The sequence below is a fragment of the Lissotriton helveticus genome, chromosome 7 (genome assembly GCF_964261635.1).
Source record: "Lissotriton helveticus chromosome 7, aLisHel1.1, whole genome shotgun sequence".
Taxonomy (NCBI): Eukaryota; Metazoa; Chordata; class Amphibia; order Caudata; family Salamandridae; genus Lissotriton; species Lissotriton helveticus.
In genome coordinates this window covers 987,481,695-987,503,869 of record NC_136068.1, presented here as the reverse complement: position 1 = coordinate 987,503,869, position 22,175 = coordinate 987,481,695, and the positions used below count along the sequence as shown (strand labels likewise).

The following is a 22,175-nucleotide window of genomic DNA, read 5'->3' as shown; positions in this document are numbered from 1 at the left end:
GATGTTGCATGAAAAAGTGGCGCAGGCGCCACTGGCAGAGAGAGAGAGAATGAGTGCTCCGTACCTGTAGTACAGGAATCGCCTGTTAAATGGGGTAAGCCGTTCGATGATTTGTCCGTGGAGGACAGAAAACACGTTTGGTTTACGGATGGTTCAGCCAGGTACATAGGAGAGAAGAGACACTGGAAGGCGGTATCATATAATCCCACTACCCAAAAATTACTGAGTACGACTGGTGCAGGGCAAAGTAGCCAGTTTGCAGAGCTATATGCTGTATATCAAGTGATAAAACAAGAATTGCCTGGAAAATGCCATATTTTTACTGATTCATGGTCCACTGCGAATGGACTAGTAATGTGGTTGCCCACGTGGAAATTCCATAACTGGAAGATCCACGGCAAAGAAATCTGGGGCAAAGAGCTATGGAGGGAGATTTGGGAGTTCCTTCCTCAAAGCGATGTGACAGTTTTTCATGTTGATGCTCATACACCCATTGACTCTTTAGATAAATTATTTAATAATATTGCAGACGAACACTCTAAGATCCATGAGGCAGTGGTGGACCAACAAAACTCTGATTTGGCAGGCTTGGCGAAGTGGGCTCACCAAAAAGCAGGACATTATGGCGAGAAAATTACTAGCAGGTGGGCTGCTGAGAGAGGCATTTATATTCCCTTTGATTTGATTAAAACAGCTATACTCCATTGTCCAATATGTCAGCATTCCCAACACAGAGAGGTGCCTCGAATAGTTAAAGGACGCTTACATCGAGGGAAATCCCCTGCCCAAGTGTGGCAAATCGATTATATCGGTCCCTTACCCATGAGTAGAAATTGCCAATATGTTTGTTCTGTAGTTGATACCTTTAGCGGTATGTTAATTGCCTTTCCATGTAAAAATGCCACCCAGATCAATACCATGAAAACATTAGATTTGATTACATTGTACTATGGTACTCCACTTCAGGTGCAATCTGACAACGCATCGCATTTCAAAGGGAGATTAGTGCAAAATTACTGTGCAGAAAATAATATTGAGTGGGTGTTTCATATACCCTATTACCCACAAGCATCCGGCCTGATTGAGCGGATGAACGGATTACTGAAAGGTCAATTACGTAAATTGTCAGATGGTACCTTAAAGAATTGGAGAGACCATTTATCTGATGCATTGCTGATTTTGAATAACCAACCGTATTTGTATGATAATTCTCCTTTAATGCGTTTATTCCCTCCAGCAGTTGAGGTTAAACCTAATACGATTAAAAGTACAGTTTCCTATTGGGAAATCACCCCCGGAGCCTTAGCTCCATGTCGAGCTACCCCTGGATCTGCAGGCTTAGACCTGCATTCTTTAATAGGAACCCTTTTACAGATTAACGTAGTCACTATGATTGAAACAGGAATAGGTGTCCAAATACCTTCAGAACATTTTGGCTTGATTGCCCCGAGATCTGGTTTAGCTTTAAAAGGTATCCAGGTGCTTGGCGGTGTAATTGACAGTGACTACCAAGGAGAAATTAAAGTTATCCTGTTGAATAATGGCGATTCTGAAGTTACAATTAACGAAAATGATAGAATTGCCCAATTGGTCATTATGCCTTTATTCAGTGGCGTGATTCAGAAAGGTGCAGCTCCAACTCTGTTAACAATGCGTGGTACCGGTGGCTTTGGTTCTACTGACAATCCCGGAGCTAGAGTATGGGTGCAATCACCAAATAATCCCCCTGAACAGGCTGAAATTATTGCAACAGGATCGGATAATACCATACTAGTGATGAGGCCAGGGCAAGAAGGCTGGGATGTAGTCCCGGCTGACAAATGTCATTTACGAGAATAAATGATACGTGTTTCTTGAATTGCAGATCATTGCCTGGATTGCTGCTGCCGGATGTGTCGTCGTTGGACTCCCGTGGGTCTACTGCAATGAGAGTCAAGACGTCATCCGGGACCGGACTAACAATATGGACAGAGAACGTCGACTTGAAGCGGCGTGGGACGTGAAAACGAACTTTTGGGTCAGCCTGGCCCAATCTATTACTAATTCTTCCCATTTTTGTCTGACTGCAATGAAGTCTGTTAACGACATCCTTGCCACTTGTCTTGTGACCGTCCCTATTTCTACAACCTCCCTTTTACATTTTTTCAATGTTACTGAAACTCATCCAGACTTCATCTATCCAGATTTCACCCCATATACTTACTGTGCCTCGTGTACGGTCCTAACCGACCCTGAGCCCCCGCGTACTTTTCAAATCTTAACATTTAACATTACTGAGGGGGATACTTGCTACAATATGACATGTGATCCTAGATTTATTGGCAAATGTGCCCAATTAAGACTGGAACATTCTACATCATATTCGACTCATGAAATGATTTTGTGTCAAACTAGAACGGCACAATCATGTGCTTCCTTTAATAATAAGATGAGATGCAAACGCATCATAGTAACTGCAAGTCATTATCTCCATGTATCATTACCAACTGGATGGCTCTTTTCCTGCGGAAATAGGTCTTGGTCTTATATCCCAGCAAACATCTCTGGTGGCCCCTGTGCCCTAACAAGACTGAGTCTTTTGCTATTCTCCCCTGATGGAACAATTTCGTCCCGTGTGACACGAGATGTCATGCTGTCCACTGACTGTGATTCCTCAATTCACCTTTATTCTAAATCTGAATACCTTAGTTTAGCGATTTCTATTATAGGTGTTCCTTCTTTATCTGTGCATAATGCTAAAACTATTAATAAGATCGCTTGTTGGATGGTAAAATCTATCAATAGTACTTCTACAATTTTAACTGACCTGTTACTAGACAATCAGGGAGAACGCCGTGCCATCTTACAGAACAGGGCCGCTATTGATTACTTATTATTGAAACATGGTCATGGCTGCTCCGATTTTGAGGGCATGTGTTGTATTAATTTATCAGACCATTCTCAATCTATTAGATCTCATCTTAACAAGTTACATAAACTGACCGAAGAAATTAAGAAAAATACAAATGAAGGGTGGTTTGATTGGCTGTTTAGCTGGTTACCAGATTTCCATTTCTTACGACAAATTTTAGGTGGCATCGTTTTGGTAATTTGCATTCTAATTGCCATCTGTTGCTGTATCCAATGTATACCATCGTTTTTCCAGATGTTCCGCCCAAAAATTATGAACAGATCATTTAGCATAGTATCCTATTATTCTTCCAGTGACTTCCCCATAGTGTGAGATTATTCCCATAAGATTAGTTGTTTTTCTACTCCTTCAATGCTAGTATATATAGTCGGGAGTGGAATGTAGCGCCCGGGTAATTTCTAGCCCTTTTCGTGCTCAATACGACTATAATATACAACCATTTCAGTCCTAATAACCTTTTCATTCACTAATAGGGCTTAACTATGCGCTTTGACAGGGTTTAGTGCCTTTTTACCGTTAGTTAGGCCTGTAGGCCCAAAAGCCAGAGAGCAGCCATTTTGGATGGCTGTCTCATCCATTTTAGATAGTTGCCTCTGCTCTCTGAGGTGCTTGCAGAGCAGAGGTGATATTTACTGTAGAGCTGTTGTTCGCTAGTTAGAAACCGGCCGAGACCGGCCCTTATCGAAGGAATGTATTTTGTTCACTGGTGGTAGACGCAATACGCAGGTGGCCACTGCTGACGGCGTGGGACGCCAGGGGCTGGTACAGGAATTCGGTGGGAGTCGGCCTATGGCTGGAAATTTCCACAGAGGAAGGGAGAGATATATTATCAAAGAGCAAGTAGCAGGCGGTGAGAGAGTTACGTGTGGAGCAGACAGATGAAGTCGTCCTGAGAGCTGGTGATTAATTACTAGCTTGTAACGAAGAGGAGGAGGAGATCAGGAATCCTGTGAGGCCAACATGCAGGAGTGGTAGAAACCGAGACGAAGTCCAGACGAGGGTTCGAGTCCAGAACCAAAGCAGCGTAGACGAGGTGTAGCGGTGCAGACGTGTACCCGTGAGCCATAGTGGGAGAGCAAAGTCCCGAGCGAGTGCAGATCCAGGATACAGAAAGGGATTAGCTCCACTGCTGAGATGGAAAGACACACGTATAAGGTGAGGCGTTCTGAGTTAGTATAGAATAAATATAGATCTAATAATCTACATTTCCTCCCTTTTTAGGTTGTAATGAATAACTGTTTGTAACTGTGATTAACTGACAATGTTTTAACCGTAATGAGAATAAAAGATATAAGGTTCCCCATATATATATATTTGAGTGTTGTTTCCGTGACAGGACTAACCTTTTTCTTCAACCAGATACTGGCAGGTTAGCAGGTGATTGGACCCTTCTAGCAGGTAGCTGAGAAATGGGGAATGGTGTAGCCCATTGCTGGAAGGAGCTCCCAAATGTTCTAATCTAATAACTCTTCTAAATTGTGAGTAGTAAATATCGTTGGCGCATTCTAAGTGTGTGCCACCGACCCTTATAGAACCCCTGCCGGGAGACACAAGGTATCACGTCAGGAAGCATAGATAAACATAATGGTCCCGAGAGTTAGGTAAACAGTCTGGCGACTTTAAATCAGGTAAGTACCTTAAATCAGGTGAGTAAACAGTCTGGCGACTATAAATCAGGTAAGTACAGGTAAGTACACCGTCTGGCGACGTTAAATCAGGTAAATAAACAGTCTGGCGACTATAAATCAGGTAAATAAGAATAAGATAAGGGATCCCCTAGATGTTAGTTATTCCTACTTGTACAGGCTTGTAAATAGCTACTAATCGCCTTCTCAGGTGAGTTCTCTAAACATCTTGTAAATAGTCTCCTGAGAAGAGTATAATTACGTGACGGCTGAGGCAGCCATTATCGATAGGCCACCTACTCCAAAAACCCAGTCGTTACAGTCTCGTATCCGGACTCATTGAATCCTGCAGGTTACCGGAGTCATGAGCCTCAAAAACAAAACTTCTGATTTTGGAGATCAAACTCCTCCAGACACAGATGACAGCCATCTTGCCATCTTCTCTGCTTTTGAAGTTGAAATTGTTGTTTGGAGCAATCCTCTTTCGGTGGCCAATCTTTATATAGAAGTTTACCTTCCCCTTAAGTCATTCTACATCACAGATGTGATCCTCCTTTCAAGATCGATCTTTGTCTTGAACTTAGTCCTCTTTAGAGATAAGTCTGTTTCATAGATTTGATCCTCCTTTAGAGACTGGTCCATTTCCTGGACCAAATACTTTTTGAGTGTGATCTGTTTTTCAGGTTTCTCTCTCAGACGTTACAGAGCTATGAAGCAGTGCAAACATTATATCACGGGCCCGCTGTGTGTGTGTGTCTGTAGGGGTCCCCAGAATTTCCCCTTTCTAAAGAGCCCTCTAAAGCAGAGGTCTTCAAACTTTTGTAGGTTGAGCCCCCCCAGCTGAATTTTTGTAGATGTTGGGCCCCCCCACCACCCAACAGAAATTTCTGGAATTGACCGCCACATGCATATCACGGCCATATCCGGCATATAATGTTCAACACTATAACAGTGTTTAGTAAACTGCAGGTTTGTGAGTGGGTGTGGTGAAATGACAGAGGCTTATTACACAGCTCAAATCACAATTTTCCAAGATAAAATGTGTGCAAATTGTTTTTACTAGGATGTTTTGTTTTACACATGACCTAGATTAATAATAATACCACCAACATAAATGTGACGAGCATGCCAGCTTTTAGCCACATAGTCTGTCAATCTGTGGATGGATTTTTGCTACTGCCATCCTCAGGTTGTGCTCCAGATCCAGTCTTGAACGGTACTTAGTCTTTAATACCACGAGTGATGAGAACCCAATCTCACTGTGGAAGGGGGGCGCCCCTCACCTCGACAGGGCGGCGCCCGAGCAGGGATTACATGAACGCTAACCCTCCTGCGTCCATGACGACCAGGACACCTCCTTTGTTTTTCTCCCTGCAGGATACGGATCGATCAGCGGGATCGCGCACTGACCCGGAAGCGGTTTCCTGCGACCCCGGAAGTTCCGACCCGGAAGCGGCCTCCGGCGACCCCGGAAGTCCCGCCCCCAACAGCAGCCCGAGAGACAGAAAAGCCGGCGACGAAGAGAGGAGAACGTTCCAGGTAGCGGACTCGTGGCAGGAGACAGCACGTATTGGACCAGAGGAGGAGAGCGTAAGGAGTGTGAGGAGCGACAACGAGGAAGTGGAGGACGTCTGGACCGAGGAGTGGTGGAGTCCTCAGGAGGTGGCTGGAGAGCGGCCGCGACTCGCTGGAGAGTTGCGGCGGGGCACGTGAGTACTCTGTTACATTTTCTCCGTGCCCCTCTGTAGATATATGTAAATACCTGTATAGACTTAATTTGCACTAATAGATCACCCAAGCACTGTGTAAATACTTAGTAGCGTCACTACACCTATCTCTTGTATCATAGTACCTATTCCCCCTCACTCACCTTGACACGCTCTCCCCATTCCCCTCTCCTCCCCCTTCCCTCTGAGCCCTCCTTTTCCGTCCCCGTCCTCACGTTCATCTTTGTCCCCTCACACCCCGGGTGTTGGCGATAGTACTCCGACGGTCAGAGTCAAAAAGGACTAAACCGCCCTGTCTCTCTGTTCCCTCCGAGGTTACACCGGATCCCCCTGATGATCAGAAGACGCCCTGAAGACCCCACTGTCCAGTGGACGCACGCGAAATTCTCTACGGCTTCCGGACTCCTACCCTCTTCACTATCCTGAGAACTAACATTCAATAAAACAGCTACCATAGCACAATATATACGGCCTCCACGCCTGTTATTCCGGTCCGCACCAACCCCCAGTGCACACTCACACAATAGGACGAACTAAAAGGCAAGAGAGTTTTGAGAGCAGTTTCTCTCAAAGCTGAATATTCTGCAGAGATTTTCAGCCATAACAGTGACTGTAAGGGAGACAGTGTTATCAGATTTTTCGAGCACTCCCTACCTCAGAGTTGGTACACGAGAAACAATTCTTCTCTAGAAACCATTAACAAACGTTTTAGGCAGCATTATAATGGGATAATTTCCCACCAACCAGTTATGGATCCGAAGACAAAAGTGAAAGTCTACAGAGAGGGCGCTGAACGAAAACCTAATTGAGAATTCCTTAGTGGGTCAATAAGTTACTTGCCTGAAGCTGTGGGGGTTTAGGACACGTCAGGCTTATGTTTAAAAAAAATAGAACTGATGATCAATTAATGATGTTGCCTATTTTACTTCAGAGCAATGTTGTCTAACAGACTTTGTGGTGGCAGGGACATGTTAAGGATTTTGGGTGCCCTGGGACAATACTATTTTGGAGGCCCCTGTTCAGAACAGCTTTGAGATTAAATGATTCACTTTCAGCTCTGCCATACCCTCTTTAGCCAGGCTACTAACGGTGCACAGGCGATATGGTAAAAATTCCAAAAGTGTTTACATCTAATATTCAGAGATAGTGATGTGTGTTTTCACTGTTGTAACAAAGCAGCAGCCACAAATTTTACAGCGAATAATATCTGTGATATCCACCAATTTCTCACATGTGAGGACTCGTTTTTATCTAAAATAAACTTTTTTATGGTTGTTGCATCAAACTACAACATTTCTCTGCAAATAGTAATAGCTGCCTCTATCAAGTACCCCCTGAAAGGCTGGATTGCAGTACATGTAAATGTGTCCTTTTGTAATTTAGGAAGAAAACCTTGATGGGGCACGCATAGCTGCCAAGGTTTCAGATTGCTATGTGTGACATTTTCATAATTTCAGTGTAATTATGAGTGACATTTCAACAACTATGAGTGACACTTTCTCTCGAGCAAAAATCAAGCAATAAAGATAAGGGAAACGTATAAATATCAGAAATTACACTCATTAGAGCAACGAGAAACTCTAAAAAGATCTTAAACCTGCTGCAAAGCATTAGAAATGGAATGACAGTAACCGGAGACTCAGAGTGACACTTTTTCATGAGTGGAGCAAAGCAGTCATGTCCATGTAACTAGTTCAATTCACAAATGACTTTTTGTTTGCACTGTTGTGGTCTGTGAGCAGTCTTAAAACAGCTGCAACACACCCAAAGTGTTTATCATACTGAACATTTTTGTTTGAATGACCTCATAAACAGTGAAAAGTATTTACTTTATGATGGAATCATTGAGGTGTGAGGTGACATTTTGAGAAGAAATATGCAGTGCTTACAAATGGAAGGTGAGCGTTACAAATCACTCTATAAAAAATAAGTTCTAAAGAGTGGGTTATTTTCCACATTGCAGAGTACGTCAGTTTAAGGCAATGAGATAAAATACACAGCCTGATGCGCCCATCAATTGAAAGTTTACATGACACAGCCAACTGTGACACACCTATTTGCCACAGCTAGAGCTATGGAAGAGGGACAGACTTTTACAATATTCTTCTCCGACACTATGTTTACACGACTGTGACTAAAGTTCCAAGCCTAAATTGTATGTATTTAAATCTCAGCCAATAGAGTCATATTAATTAAAGCCTAATCAGCGTGATTGAAAAAATAAGTGTATAATGTATAGTGAACATTTTATGTCGCGGCAATATATGAATTGTTAGACAAATCTTGGATTTTGAAAGGAGTTAATAACAGGAAATGCAAGTTCGGGTCACCCGCTGCTTAACAGGTCACAGGCTTTGGCAGCAGCATGGAAAACAAGTTAATTACTGTTCCAAGGCAACCTGTCTTTAATTATTTGGTGTGTTTTACCTTTTTCATGGTAGTGTAGTCTGAGTTCAGCCAAGGGGGATTGTCCCATGTGGTCTGTGCGCTGCTCTTCACTCCGACACTGTGAAGCCCGGGGAGGACTCGGCAGCATGCGCTGCACGTGTGAGTATAACAGTGCAGTGACTGTGGCACTGGCAGGCACTACTGTAGTGTCTCTCTGAGCACCGGGGCCGCTGCGGTGGATCCAGTCGCACGTGGTCGTCGGTGGCCACAGTAGCAGCACGCTACGGGAAACTCATTAAAGTAAGTGAACGTTCTGATTATTATTATTGCGGCTGGACAGCTATTTGATACATATTTTTATTTTATCTTGGGTCGTTTCATATAGACTTAATATTTCGGGTCCTCGCGGGTTACACGTTTTTAATTCTGTTCTTTTCTCTTCTCTGATTTACTGCGATTAATTGTATTGATTTTAATTGAGACAATACATTAGTCATTCACAAATTATTCTTTCAGGGCCCCGTTTCTGCTGTATGACATATAAATCAGGAATATGAGTATTAAAGAGGACTCCGCTCGCGCACACATTAATTCCTCTGTCTTGCAGCTTACCACAGGCCGCACAGCACTACATGCAGCAGTCTCCTCGCAGCGCCCGATGGATGCCTCTGCCGCGCGACCATGATGATGATGAGACAGACAGTCAGTGCTGCAGGTCGATGCTGCAGTGCCCAGTCACTGTGGTGGTCCGTTAACGCCGGCCCGGTAATACTGCGCAGTCTTCCAAGTTAACTCCAGTCCGTGCGGAGTCTCCGGTTGCCACTTCTGACAGACCTTACTTCCGAATCCTTCCTGCAAAGGACGTGAGGTCATTGATTCCCCCACACGGCGCTGGCGCCACAACTAACGGAACTGAGAGGGCAGGCCCCGCTCGAGAATTTTGTGTCAATTATCTGCAGGCGGTCTTGCAGATAGAGTGTAACATTGTAGCACTTCCAGAGCGCGATTGGATCTGCGGGGAGCTGAGCTGCAGGCACAGAGGTGTCAGAGGCGCCAGTGCGCCCACTGGCACCCTGGCGTTACGTTGCCAGTTTCAGCTGGCACTATCAGCAGAGTGCAGTCAGTGGAAATGCGTGACAATGCATTTCAGTGCGGTGATGCGGAACACCGCACTGAAATGCGTGATACTTGACAGAACTGGGCACGACATGCCCATACTTGTGTACAGGGGAGCAACTAGACCCGAACTTCAGGTGGGGGCGAACACTCCCAGCCAGGGCTGTCCCTAGCGCTTGGTCGCACACAGTGGAACGGTCTGTTTTGGCGCCCCTTCCCCATTTGCTCCTCCTCCACCAATTTCCTCACTATCACTCACCAACAATGCACCTCATCTCTCTATAGCACCTTTCTGGCAAACATTTCATTTTTTATAGCACTACTCATTGTTTACTCACACTCAGTTCTTTGATCTGCATGGACACATTCTTTGTAGCAGGCGCATTAACCCTCTGTGCTGTGTGGGTGGCAGGAGTACCCATGTGAGTGCAGGGTGAGCCATGCAACAGTGTGAGAGTAGGGTAAGAGGCGTGACTGCAGGGTGAGTGAGGTGACCATATGAATTTGGGTGCGGATGTAAGTGTTAATGTTAATGTTAATGTTATGGTGATTTGTATAGCGCACGGCTGCCCCAGCAAAGGGGCGTCCCGGCGCTGCGGACAGACAGTTTACAGTGAGGTGGAGGCGCAAAAGAAACTATTGTTGAAAGAGGTGAGTTTTGACAGCCTTTCTGAAGGCTAGGAGATCCTGTATCCCGCGGATAGCTTCAGGTAGACTATTCCATAACTTGGCCGCCAGGAAGCTAAAGGAGCGGCCGCCCACTCTGGCCAGTCTGGTGCGGGGGATGATCGCAAGATGCTGCCCCTCTGACCGGAGCGATCTCCTAGGGATGTACTCTGACAGAAGCAGGCGAAGCATTGGGGGGGAAGAGGTTTTGAGAATTTTGAAAGCGAAGCACAATGCTTTGAACTGGATCCTTTTGCCCACCGGGAGCCAATGCAGTTTCTTCAAGGTTCGGGCAACCGAGGAATGGCGCGGGAGACCCACCAGAGCCCTGGCTGCCGCATTCTGAACTCTCTGCAGTCTAGTGATTTCAGCTAGATTAGCCCCCAATAGGAGGGAGCTGGCATAGTCCAGTCTGGAAAGGATGGTCGCCTGGACGATAACTTGGCGAGTGCGGCAGTCGAAGAACTTCAGGATGGGCCTGATGTTACGCAGGACGCCAAAGCATGTGGCGGCAACTTTTTTTGTGTGGTGCGTGAACTTTAGGGCAGAGTCCACCCAAACTCCCAGGTTTTTGACACATTCCTTAGGCATAGGGGGTGAGCCTAGGGCATCCGGCCACCAGTTGTCACCCCAGGCCGAAGTGTTTTTGCCCAAGAGGAGTACCTCCGTTTTCCCGGCGTTTAATTGAAGGAAATTTGTCGTCATCCAGTTGGTGATGTCAGTGAGTGTCTGTTTAAAGTGATGTGCCTCCAGACCACTGTTGTCATTAAATGCCACCACCAACTGGGTATCATCTGCATAGGATACCAGTGCAAGTCCATTTCTTCTAGCCACCTCCGCCAGGGGGCGGACATATACATTGAACAGGGTAGGGCTCAGGGAAGAGCCTTGCGGCACTCCCTGTCCAATGTTATGTTCCTCAGAGATGTAAGGGGGGGTAGAGACTCTAAAAGACCTGTTAGAAAAGAAGTCTCTGAACCAGCCCAGCGCTGACCCTGTGATTCCAATTTCCTCCAGTCTCGTCAAGAGGACCTCGTGTGACACCGTATCGAAGGCAGCACTAAGGTCCAACAGGACCAGTGCTGCCGTGCCGCCAGTGTCAAGGATGGTACGGAGGTCCTCTGAAACACTGAGCAAGGCGGTCTCGGTGCTATGACCAGCTCTAAACCCGTGCTGAGAGTCATCCAAGATGTTATTGGTGAGGAGGAAGTCTGACAGAATGTTGTTGACGTGTGCCTCGATGATTTTGGCAGGCCAGGGGAGCAGGGAGATGGGTCTGAAGTTCTCAGGAAGCGAGGGGTCTAGAGTGGGTTGTTTTAGAATGGGGGAAACCCAGGCCTGCTTCCACTTAGAGGGAACTTTGGCGGTCAAAAGGGACCGGTTGATGATTTCTCGGATGTGCTCAGTGATAGTTTCGTGGGCTTCGCAGAAGGTATCCGGTTTAAGGGGATCTGCCGGGGAGCCTGATTTAATCTTTTTGCAGATTTTTTGGAAACTCTCTCGCTCAAGCGTAGATAAAGAGGAGAGAGAGGGCCTAGTAGGGTCAAAAATGGCCGATGGCTGCGGGCCTTTAGGAAAGGTGTCATAAATTTTCTTAATCTTATTAGTGAAGAAGTTGGCCATATTATTACAGAGGTCAGGGGAGGAGGTAGTGGTATTGACGGTTTTTTTTGCGGTAAGATCTTTCAAAATTTTAAATACAGCTTTCGAGGTGTTAGAGCTGTTATTAATTTCATTGGCATAATATGCCGCCCTTGTTTTGCAAATCTTACGATGATAGGTTTTTTGAAGCATGACATAGTCCAATTTGAGATTAGCATCGTAGTTTTTCCTCCAACCCCTCTCTGCCTTTTTGCATTCCTTTTTCAGGATTGCTAATTCGGAATTATACCACGGACTAGTAGTGTGGATGCGAGTCTTGGAGTATCTGGCCGGGATCAGAGTATCAAGTGCCTGAGTGATCCAAAGGCAGAACTGGTCATAGCTAACATCTAAATCTTCAGTAAAGGGTGGTGGATTTAATACCAGGAGATTATGTAGGTCTTCAAGATGAAGTTTTCTCCATGGCCGTTTCTGGACTAGAGGAGTAGGTGCCGCTGCAGGTCTCAAATTGCACGAGATAGACAGAGTAACTAAATGATGATCGGTCCAGGTCATAGGGATTGGCGTGTCTGCGGAGCAGCTAGTGATGTTGGAGAAAATGGGGTCCAAAAGATGACCCGCTCTGTGAGTAGAGCCCATCACAAGTTGAGTAAGTTGGAACGCCGCAAGATCTGCGAGAAAGGAGGCAATTTTGGGTTCGGAGTCCTTGTCAAGATGAAGATTCAGATCACCTATGATCGTAAAGTTAGCTGATTTGAGAATATTGGTGTCCAAAAACTGTAAGAGTGAGCAAATGAAAGGGGTGTCTGCACCAGGGGGTCTATAAATTAAGAGCCCCGTCGCGCAGAACTGAGAGTTGATTTTGATCGAGAAAACGCGCGCTTTCACAGCCCTTAATATCTGTTTTGCTGAATTGACAGTGAAGGTGGGATTTGATTATTAAAGCCAAGCCCCCCCCTCTCGTGCTCCTATTCACAGTGTGAATGGTATAACCTATGGGGGTCGCCAAGTTGCAGACCGAGTCCATTTCATCAAGAAGCCACGTTTCAGTCATGAACAGGGCATCAAGAGAGTGGTCAGTTAGGAGGTCGAAAATGTCAGAGTGGTGTTTATGCATAGATCTCACATTAAGATGACCTATCCTGAGAGTGTGGGTCTTGGGGGGTTTGAGTGTAGGTTTTATAGTAGAGCAAAGTTGAGAGGGATGAAGTAAGGGATGACGTATGTGGGCCGGATTGCGTCTAGCACAGGTGCAGGTGGAGTGCTGAAGACCAAGCAGTTCAGCTTTGGAGTAGCACATCTTACCGTGTAACAATAGAATGAAACTACCAGAGAGACTGGCGCCTGGCGCTGTCTAAGCGCGGACGGGCGCAGACGGGCAGCTCTTTGGCGGGGCTGCGCGCGGACGCTGCGCGCCCGAGGGACTGCGAAGGCTAAGTAGCCAGCAGGAAATAGAACACTAGAGCGCTAACCGCTCTTCCAGCAGGGCGACCGGAAGTGCCCCTTCGAAGAGATGCAGGGAGGCGGCTCCAACAACAATCAGTAAGGCGTGTGGTGCAGGGGGAAGGTGAATTTTACAAAAGACACAGTTCTTGCAAGGCGCTAATCAGAATACACAATTTATATTTTAAAAGCACAAAGTTTTAAAACAGACGAGCGCTGTCTCAATCTTACTGCCAAGGTCCGAACGCAGAACGGGTTGGAGACACTGCCACTGTCTCCTTCCCGCAGCGCGCTGCGGCCCCTGCTCTGCCTAAGTAGCCAGCAGGAAATAGAACACTAGAGCGCTAACCGCTCTTCCAGCAGGGCGACCGGAAGTGCCCCTTCGAAGAGATGCAGGGAGGCGGCTCCAACAACAATCAGTAAGTGCAGAGTGGGACGAATGAATGTATGGTTAGTGATGGTCTTATTTGAGTGAGATCGCAGATTGAGCAGTAAGGGGAACAGGTGAGTGAAGTGTCACATGAGTGCAGGGTGAGTAGTGTGCTTGTGTGTCTGTAGGGTGAGGTACAGGGTGAACAGCGCAAGTGCTTTCTGAGAGCAGAGTGATCACTGTGAGTACAGGGTAAGCAGGTGAATGGTGTGAGTGCATCGGGATCAGAGTGAGGGCATTGCAATCGATGTGAGTGCAGGGTGAGCGTGAAAGTGAAGGACGAGAATGAGACGAGAATGAGGAGCAAGTTGTCTGAATGCAGGGTGCATTCCCAGACACTTGCAGTAACTCAGCATGCTATTGACAGCAGCATAGGGTTTCAGATATGTTAAACTATTGCCCGTGCCTAAAAAAAAAAAAAGAAAGTGTGTCCTGATGTAACGTAACTGGTGCTATGTAAAGCGCTCTGATAACTGATTCGGTTCGGTTCTAGTTCGCGCTATATAAAACTCTGCAAAAAAAAAAAAACTATTGATATTATGGCATTAACCAGGGATCAGGGTGGAGGAAATGAATGTGCTGATCTTACAACAAACTTCCAGTTTTATGATCAGGGTTGCCAGCTAATTATTTTGATGTCCCAGGCAGTACAAAAATAAAAAATAAACAGTCACCTAAAGCTGTATTGTCAGCACTTGTGTGTGCATACCTTCAACAGCTAATACAAATAGAAGCACTGTTAGTTGTCTTCTAGTGCTGCCTGAATGATCCATGACTGATAATAAAATGGAACAAAGACAGAAAATTCACATTACAAATGTATACATACTTCTTTATAAGCATGTTTAGTGTCAAGACAATCAATTTGCAGGCTGGTTAAACAACACATGGCTGGCTGGCATTTTATTTTTGGCAACTTGAAGCCCTGTGGGCATTGCACACCTGCCTGTGTAAATTTAAAAGAAACTTCATCTCCTTTTGCTAAGAGCTAACCCTCCCAAGACGGGGTTAAACTTGTAGAGTTGAAATGCTTCAGCTGCAGTGGGAGGCAGGATGTCTCCTCTGCTAAAACTGAAAGCAAGGAACAGACTGTCATTTCAGCTGCAGTGGGAGGCAAGGAGTCTCCTCTCTATGAAATAGAACAGGAAGGAACAGGACTGTATGTTTGTTTGCTTTTGTTTTTAGCCGGAGACCCCCTGTCTCCCACTGCAGCTGAAGCATTTCAGCTCTAAGAATTAACCCCCTCCTGGGACAGTTAACTCAGCTCTGTACATAACAAAAGCACGTGCCTTATCTATTTCCCCTCCCTTCCCCCTCCAACCCTCTGTTACCGAGCTCTACAATAAAAAAAATCCCATTTGAAATGGGTGAAGACTTGCTGTGCGGGACAATAAAACACCAGCAAAGGGAAGATCTTAGTGTGGAGTGCGCGCCCCCCTTGAGATGGTGTCGTGCCCCACAGATCGAAGAATTCTGCTCTAAAGTAATCTACAGTTTCAAAATAATTTCGATGCTGAAAGGAGCCATTGCAAAACTCAGGGCCTCATTTATGAAAAGTGTTGCATAGCTGCAATAAAACAGTGATGTGAAAGTTTTCACTGCACCCTGCTTGCGACACCATGGATAAGCCGTATTTACTGTACGACGCTCCATGTCACAAGGAGTGACAGATGGGTCAGGAATCCTGATGCATCTGTTGGCGCAAAACTCATGCATTGCTGGAGTTTGAGTCTTAAGCATGATGCAACTCAGCAATGCCTGAGGGAGGCCTATACACACTGTACTGTGTCACCTTTACACCTGCTATGAGGCAGGCATAAGGTTTTGACACAGTAGCATCCTAGAAGTGACGCAATGAAATCTGATAGATTTCACTGCTCCACTTCTGTGAGGCTTTCTTGCGGGGAACACCCACCCTGGATACATTATACCTGGCACAAGGGTTCACAAGATGAGACATCTACCTAGATGCGCCCCTTTGTAAATATGGCACAACATGGCACATTGTTTACGCTGCGTCATGAAAAGTGATGCAATGGCACCGCAAAAGTGTCTCAAGGGGCTCATGAATAAGCCCCTCAATATCTATTTCTTTCACTTTCAGTGTGCACGACGGTGCCGGGACGAATGCAGCAGAGGGAAAATGGAGACACAGAGACAGGAGACTGGCAAGATTGTAAGTGGGAAAAAAGAAAAGACTCCAGAGACGGAATTGTAGATTAAAGAAAGACTTGGCAGTAAAAGGGCAAATGACAAAAGGAGACAAGTGTGAAGGAGGCACCAGACTAGAGAGAGCAAGGGAGTGAGATAAACAGCAAGGACGAGAGAGACCATAAAGACACAGATTACACCAAATTTGGAGAAAAACAGAATGGCCATTCACCAAATCAAGAAAGAGACATGGAAGATGAAAGACGTCAGGTAAGGAGACAGAAAGACAAGAGATAAAAGAGAAAATGAGATGAGAAACAGGGTGAAAGAACAACACTGTACAAGGACTTTGAGAGAGACCGACCAGACGTCTGACACACAAAATGCAAAACCTTTGCACATGTATGATAGCTACAAACATAAATGGTAAATTTATAAACCAAAATTCGTTTTTCTTGTGCTTTTCAAGGTTCTTTATTCAAGTTTCTTCTGTAAGTGAAGTCCAATCTGCACTTCACTTAGCTGATTCTTATCCAACACATATTTCGACACTGTTACATGGGATTTCCCCACGACTTCTTCAGGGCTATGAGTTGTATCACGAGGTTTCTTAAGTTCGTGGATAATTCCAACCCAAAAAGGTTTCAGTTAGTAGTTATGTTTTTCAATCGTTGCTAGAGTTGTCATTCTACATTAAGATTCCCTCCTATTTCCTGCGAGTATGGTAGCGGTCTCATTCTGCGCACACGCAAAACAAGTGGAGAATACACAAATCTCAAGCATGCCGGATTGGGCAGCTGGCTGGAACACTCACAACTATACTCCCACTGCTCTAAGGCCTAAAACCAAACCCACCCCACCCTAAAAACTACTACCCCAACTACCCATGTCCCTTCCACTCCCCTAAGGCCTACAATCCTGCCCCCTAACTTACACTATTCTGACCACCCAGCTCCCCAGCGCTGCCCCTTAAACTACCCCAGCCCCTTCCACTGCCCTAAAACCTACTCCGACCACCAACACTAAAAACCACCCCAACTACCCATTCCCCTCCCACTGCTCTAAGGACTAAAACCCTACACTACCACGGCCTCCTGCCCCCACACTGTCCCTTAAAGTACCCAAACTCCTTCCACCCTCCTAAAACCTATGCCGACCCCTGCCCAAAAAATGACACCAACTACCAATTCCCCTCCCACTGCCCTAAAGCCTAAAACACTGCACCCTAACTTATTCTACCTGACCCCTCAGCACTGTCCCTTAAACCACCCCAACTGCCTCCACTGCCCTAAAAACAACCCTCACTACCCATACCCCTCTTACTGCTCCAAGGCCTAAAACCCTACACTACCCTGCCCCGCCCCAGCGCTGTCCCTTAAACTGCCACAACCCCTTCTACTGCCCTACAACCTACCCTACCCCCCCTAAAAACGACCCCAACTACCCACTGCCCTAAGGCCTAAAACCCTACGCTATCCCTTAAACTACCCCACAGCCTTCCACTGCCCTAAAACCTACCTCAACACCCTCCCAGCCCTAAAAAAAACCCAGCTCCACTTACTTCACCATGGAGTCTTCCTGCTTCCGTCCTTCAGCAGCTATACAGCGGACTGCCTTAACCACGCATATGCATGGTTACGGCATATGATGGGTTAAGGCAAGCGTGGTAGATTGCGTAGTCGGAACACGGGTGGTTCAGACCGCAGTATTAGGTCCGTCATCCCCTTTGGTTTTGCTTTGTTCGCTCTAAGTTGCCAGGGTATGCCCAGACGTGGGTCACTTACTCACTTTGCCACTGGATTCAAGCTAGTCTGGCTGATGACAGCTGATTAGCCAGAAACCGGTCCCAGGATGCTTGTTTCCGGTCCAGGGAAGACATGGCTTGGCAGTTCGGGCTGGACTGTTCCCATGAGGCACAGGGTCAGACTGACTTGCATATGGCCATGTCTGAACTGGGGTGGCGGAGTGAGCTAAAGAATGATGATGGATTAAACCCAGATTAGTTGACTGGGGGTGAGTGCTTGCAATGTTCAACACTCCATCCATCATCCCCTATGGTTTTCACTTTCTATGATGAACACTTTTCTTGAAACTGAAACGCTTGACATCCAGCCCATAAAATGACCCATTGTCAAACAGAGGTTACACACCTTATAGAGGTGTGTCCTAAAGAAACAGGTGTTACATGATGGACCGAATAAAAAAAAAGCTTGTCTCTTAGTCACTGTGATATGGCTTGATCCGGTCAGGTGAAAAGTTGAAGTTTGGCATCAAAACTCTTTAATAACTCTGGTGCTTTCTATCTTCTTTTGGCAATTTTTTCAATCTGTGCTTTGGTGTTGTCACTGCCATCAGTATCCAGAGCCGACACATGGCTCCCAACCAGATGGCAGAAAAGGTGATGTATGTGTCCCTGTGTTTTTAGGTCGGGCCTGGGCAGTACATGCACTGCTGCGAGGCATGCCATAGTGAAGTATGGCTTTGAAGCCCTGCCCATATTTTTAATTGGCTGGGGTCATTGTCCTTCATAAACCCTTGGTACCACCTTGTCTGCATTTGTAACCTCCCATGGCGACTGGCCCTTTTACTCCTGTTGCGACACAGTATGTCTTACTTAGTCTATAAGCACTGTTTTCTTTAATGAGTTTCTCCTCCTGCAGGCAGTACGTGCTTTCCTTGCCATGCACGCTTTTACATCCAAGCAGCCCTGGACAATGGCGGTCGCTTCTTTGAAGTGAAAAAGGTCTTGCATTTACAAGAGTTTGAGCTATTGCCATTCTCCTAGATGCGAGACCTATTGCATTGCAAATGAGTGCGATTGAATATGGTCAATAGTCGCATTCAGAACACCTGAAATCGAAACATGGCTCTGAAGAAAAACAAGTATTAATATTCCGCACCCAACGGTAGATGGCAGCATGTGATCCACAAGAAGACCTCAGTATCCCAGTCAGACTTCTTAATATATTGCTTAAAAGGCAAGAAGGTATCACCATGCCTACAAGGACTTCTTGCCTTTTCACATCAGTGGACCAAGGCATGTTCGAAGTGGACACACGTTATTTAAATATGTTGTTACCCTAGTAAAGGATATATGTCTACGTGGTAAAGACACTCCATAGATTTTACAGTGATATTTGGTGGTCTAAATAACTTTAATAGTATGTGATGATGGTCCTCTGCATTAGTGTGCTTGAGGGTGAAAGGTTGACATACTGATTGTTATTGAGTTTTGAAAAACGAAGGTGTTGAGAACTGAGCTGTCACTATCAAGATTTGTCAACCAGTTTATACCTCCTGATGACGTCCTCTTTTTTTCTAAATGGATACACAATCGTGTTTTGCATCCCTTTTTATTGAACTGATGCACTGTGCTATCTTGGTGTATTTTTGTTTAATATTCACTTCAAAGCGAAACACTGACTGAATAGCTTTCGAAGAACGAAATAAAATTGTATTACATCACTGTTGAATTTGAAGTCTAGGATTTGAGGGACTTTTCTTGGGATTTATTTATAGTATTTATTTTAATTTTTCAAATAAGAAATAGAAACTGGACTTGCAAATTGCGTCCAGAAAGTAAAAAAAAACTAGCAGGAGGATGCCTGCAGAGTGGTTGCACGTCTGCTCATGACTAATGTACATAAAGCCGGGCCACATCTTAGTGGCAGCAACTCATTATATTAATGTCTTTGCACTAGGAGTCTTGGTTCATATAGTTTTGACATTTACCACCATTGCTCCTCTACCACATGATAGCTCGAATATGTCCTCCTTCCCAATTCAGGATCTTCTGTTACTTTTGACATTTTAGTTATTCCTGTCCCTTCAGCCTACCTGTTTACTCTGGGACTCTCTGTGGAAGATTCTATTGCCATGAGTTTTATCGACTCCTGTAGCATATCCACCCATAAGATTCAATCATCATTTGTCCTTTCGGACGTCCTTACACATTGCATGTGCCTCTCCTCTGCTAATACCCCTTCTGACTGTCCTTAATTACTGCCCGTACAATTGGCCCACTACTGGACAGCCACTGTGGATCCATTCTTCTCTTTGGCAGCTGTAACCGCGGTGCTGCGTATCGATGAAGCATCCTCTTAGTTTTGGGAGTGGGAATGACACCCGGAGACAGTGCTTAATTGACACTTCCATTCTGATGCCCGATACCTCCTCCAATCGTTGAACTATTTCCCTCCAGTAGGACTCAACCCTGATTCAGCTGCTGGTCATTTGTACAACTCAGGCACTGCTCATCCCACATCTAGAACACGCCAGACTCGGTTGGATTGATCTGGTGCAGGCTTGTGGGTGAGAGATGAGTGCGGTGCAGTACTTAGAAGTATGCAAGCTTAACCTGGGAGTTGCCAGCTATCTCGCATAACTCTGCACTTGCTCCACCACATTCTCCCTCTGTCAGAGATACCTGCAAGTTGTCTATCTTATGCTTGAGTTTTGCTGTCAATATTACAATTGCCCTGTCCTTCTTCAGAGCTTCGTAAAGGCAGGAGAGCAAACATCAAGGCAATCCCATATCTGTCATGACCTTCAAAGTATGTGTCTTCCCAGGGGTTGTTGGTAAACAAGTCCATAGGTCTTTAGCTATCCTGGTCAGCTTGATAAATGTTTGGAATTGGCCTGAGCCCACAGCAAACATATCCTGTGCTTCTGCAAATGTAGTCTCCTGGATACAGGGTGTCGCATCCTCCCTCCTTTCACCTTGTCCTGCACATGTTTTTGTCAATGATCAAAAAAAGTTGCAAACACCAAATCAACAGCTTTTTAGAACAAGCATTTGCAATGCAATGGGTCTCGCATTTACGCCAGTTTAAGCTATTGGCATTGTAAATGACAATGCCTTTTATTTCTGTTTTAAAAACTAAAACAAAAATAAAAGGCTTTGTTATTTGCAATGTCAATAGCTCAAACTCGCGTAAATGTGAGACCTATTGCATTGCTAATGCTTGTTGTTTTGAGAATCTGGTCACCCTATGTATTATATATCTGGATGCAATGACAGAAGCAGCAGATTACCAGTCGGCAGCACACTATGCTAAGCACAGATTTGTAGCTAACTATTTACGGCATGCCCAAATGCCGTGCCCCTTTGAGAGACCCCCACGTTTTTTTCATTCCACTTAAAGCCCTGTCTAGAGACCTTACTTAGCTAATAGTTGCGCTTGGCTCCCCACCCACGGTTCTCTTGCATTATTACGAAGAAAATGCGCCTGTATGTGAACACAACAGCAATGGCTCCAGTTCTAACAATAAATGCACACTCTGTGTACAGAGGAAAAGGGGGGGTTGGTTACACCTGCCAATAAACTGTGAGGTTGAAGGCAAATGATCGCAAATTTAAACCGGAGACAAGCACTAAAACAGCAAAGACAAAACGCCAGTGTCTGCAGTCAGGGCACAAGTCCTCATAAAAGAAGTAGGGGGACGCTGTCACCAGAAGTGACGTCACGACAGGTGGCTTGCACCATCGGGCTCATTGGCTCCCGTTACCCACACGTCAGCGTCAAACATGTCTTTTATTTACTGAACATGGAATATGCTTGTTGTATTCCCTCTACATCGAAAAAGCCTTGCGCACTTCCTGCGCATATGTTTCTAGGCAATTACCTGGATTCTGAGGTCTCGGAGGATCCTTTTTGCCACCTCGACGTAATTACATGCTCGCTGCGGTCTTGGGCACACCCTTGTCTGGTGTTTCAGGCATGTACCAGGTGCCTCTCAATACGGGATTTATGTCAGCTCCAATCTCGCCCCAGAGAGGCCAAACAGTGAAGTCCAGCTGTTTGGCAGAGGGGGGGGCGGCATCCACCCGGTAAAATAAGTGGGGGGACGCCGTCCACCCGCGTGGTACCCCGACTCGAGCCCTGTCTGCAGTGTGCATCTACCTCCGTCAGGCTTGGCTGGAGATAAGGAGCGACCCTCTCTGACATCACTCGTCGCATTCTGCATTCCCATCCTCACGCCGGCTTTTTGTAACTTTCTCTGCTTGAATTCGCATCACTCCCTCCCTGGGCGAGAGTACAGTCTGCACCTGTGGGGAGATAAAGGGACTTTCAGCAGGAAAAGCTGTGCAGCCTGTCAGGCACACCTCCTTAGCC

The 22,175-nt window shown here is 45.8% G+C and overlaps 1 long non-coding RNA gene across 1 annotated transcript in view; it reads left to right on the top strand.

The window, feature by feature from the left end:
• Positions 1-16,566, top strand: part of LOC144769498 (uncharacterized) — a 362,974-nt gene extending 346,408 nt beyond the window's left edge. The window contains exon 8 of the long non-coding RNA XR_013598712.1: positions 16,013-16,566. This is a non-coding gene — a long non-coding RNA (uncharacterized LOC144769498). The remainder of the gene's footprint in view (positions 1-16,012) is intronic.
• The last annotated feature ends 5,609 nt before the right edge of the window (positions 16,567-22,175 follow it).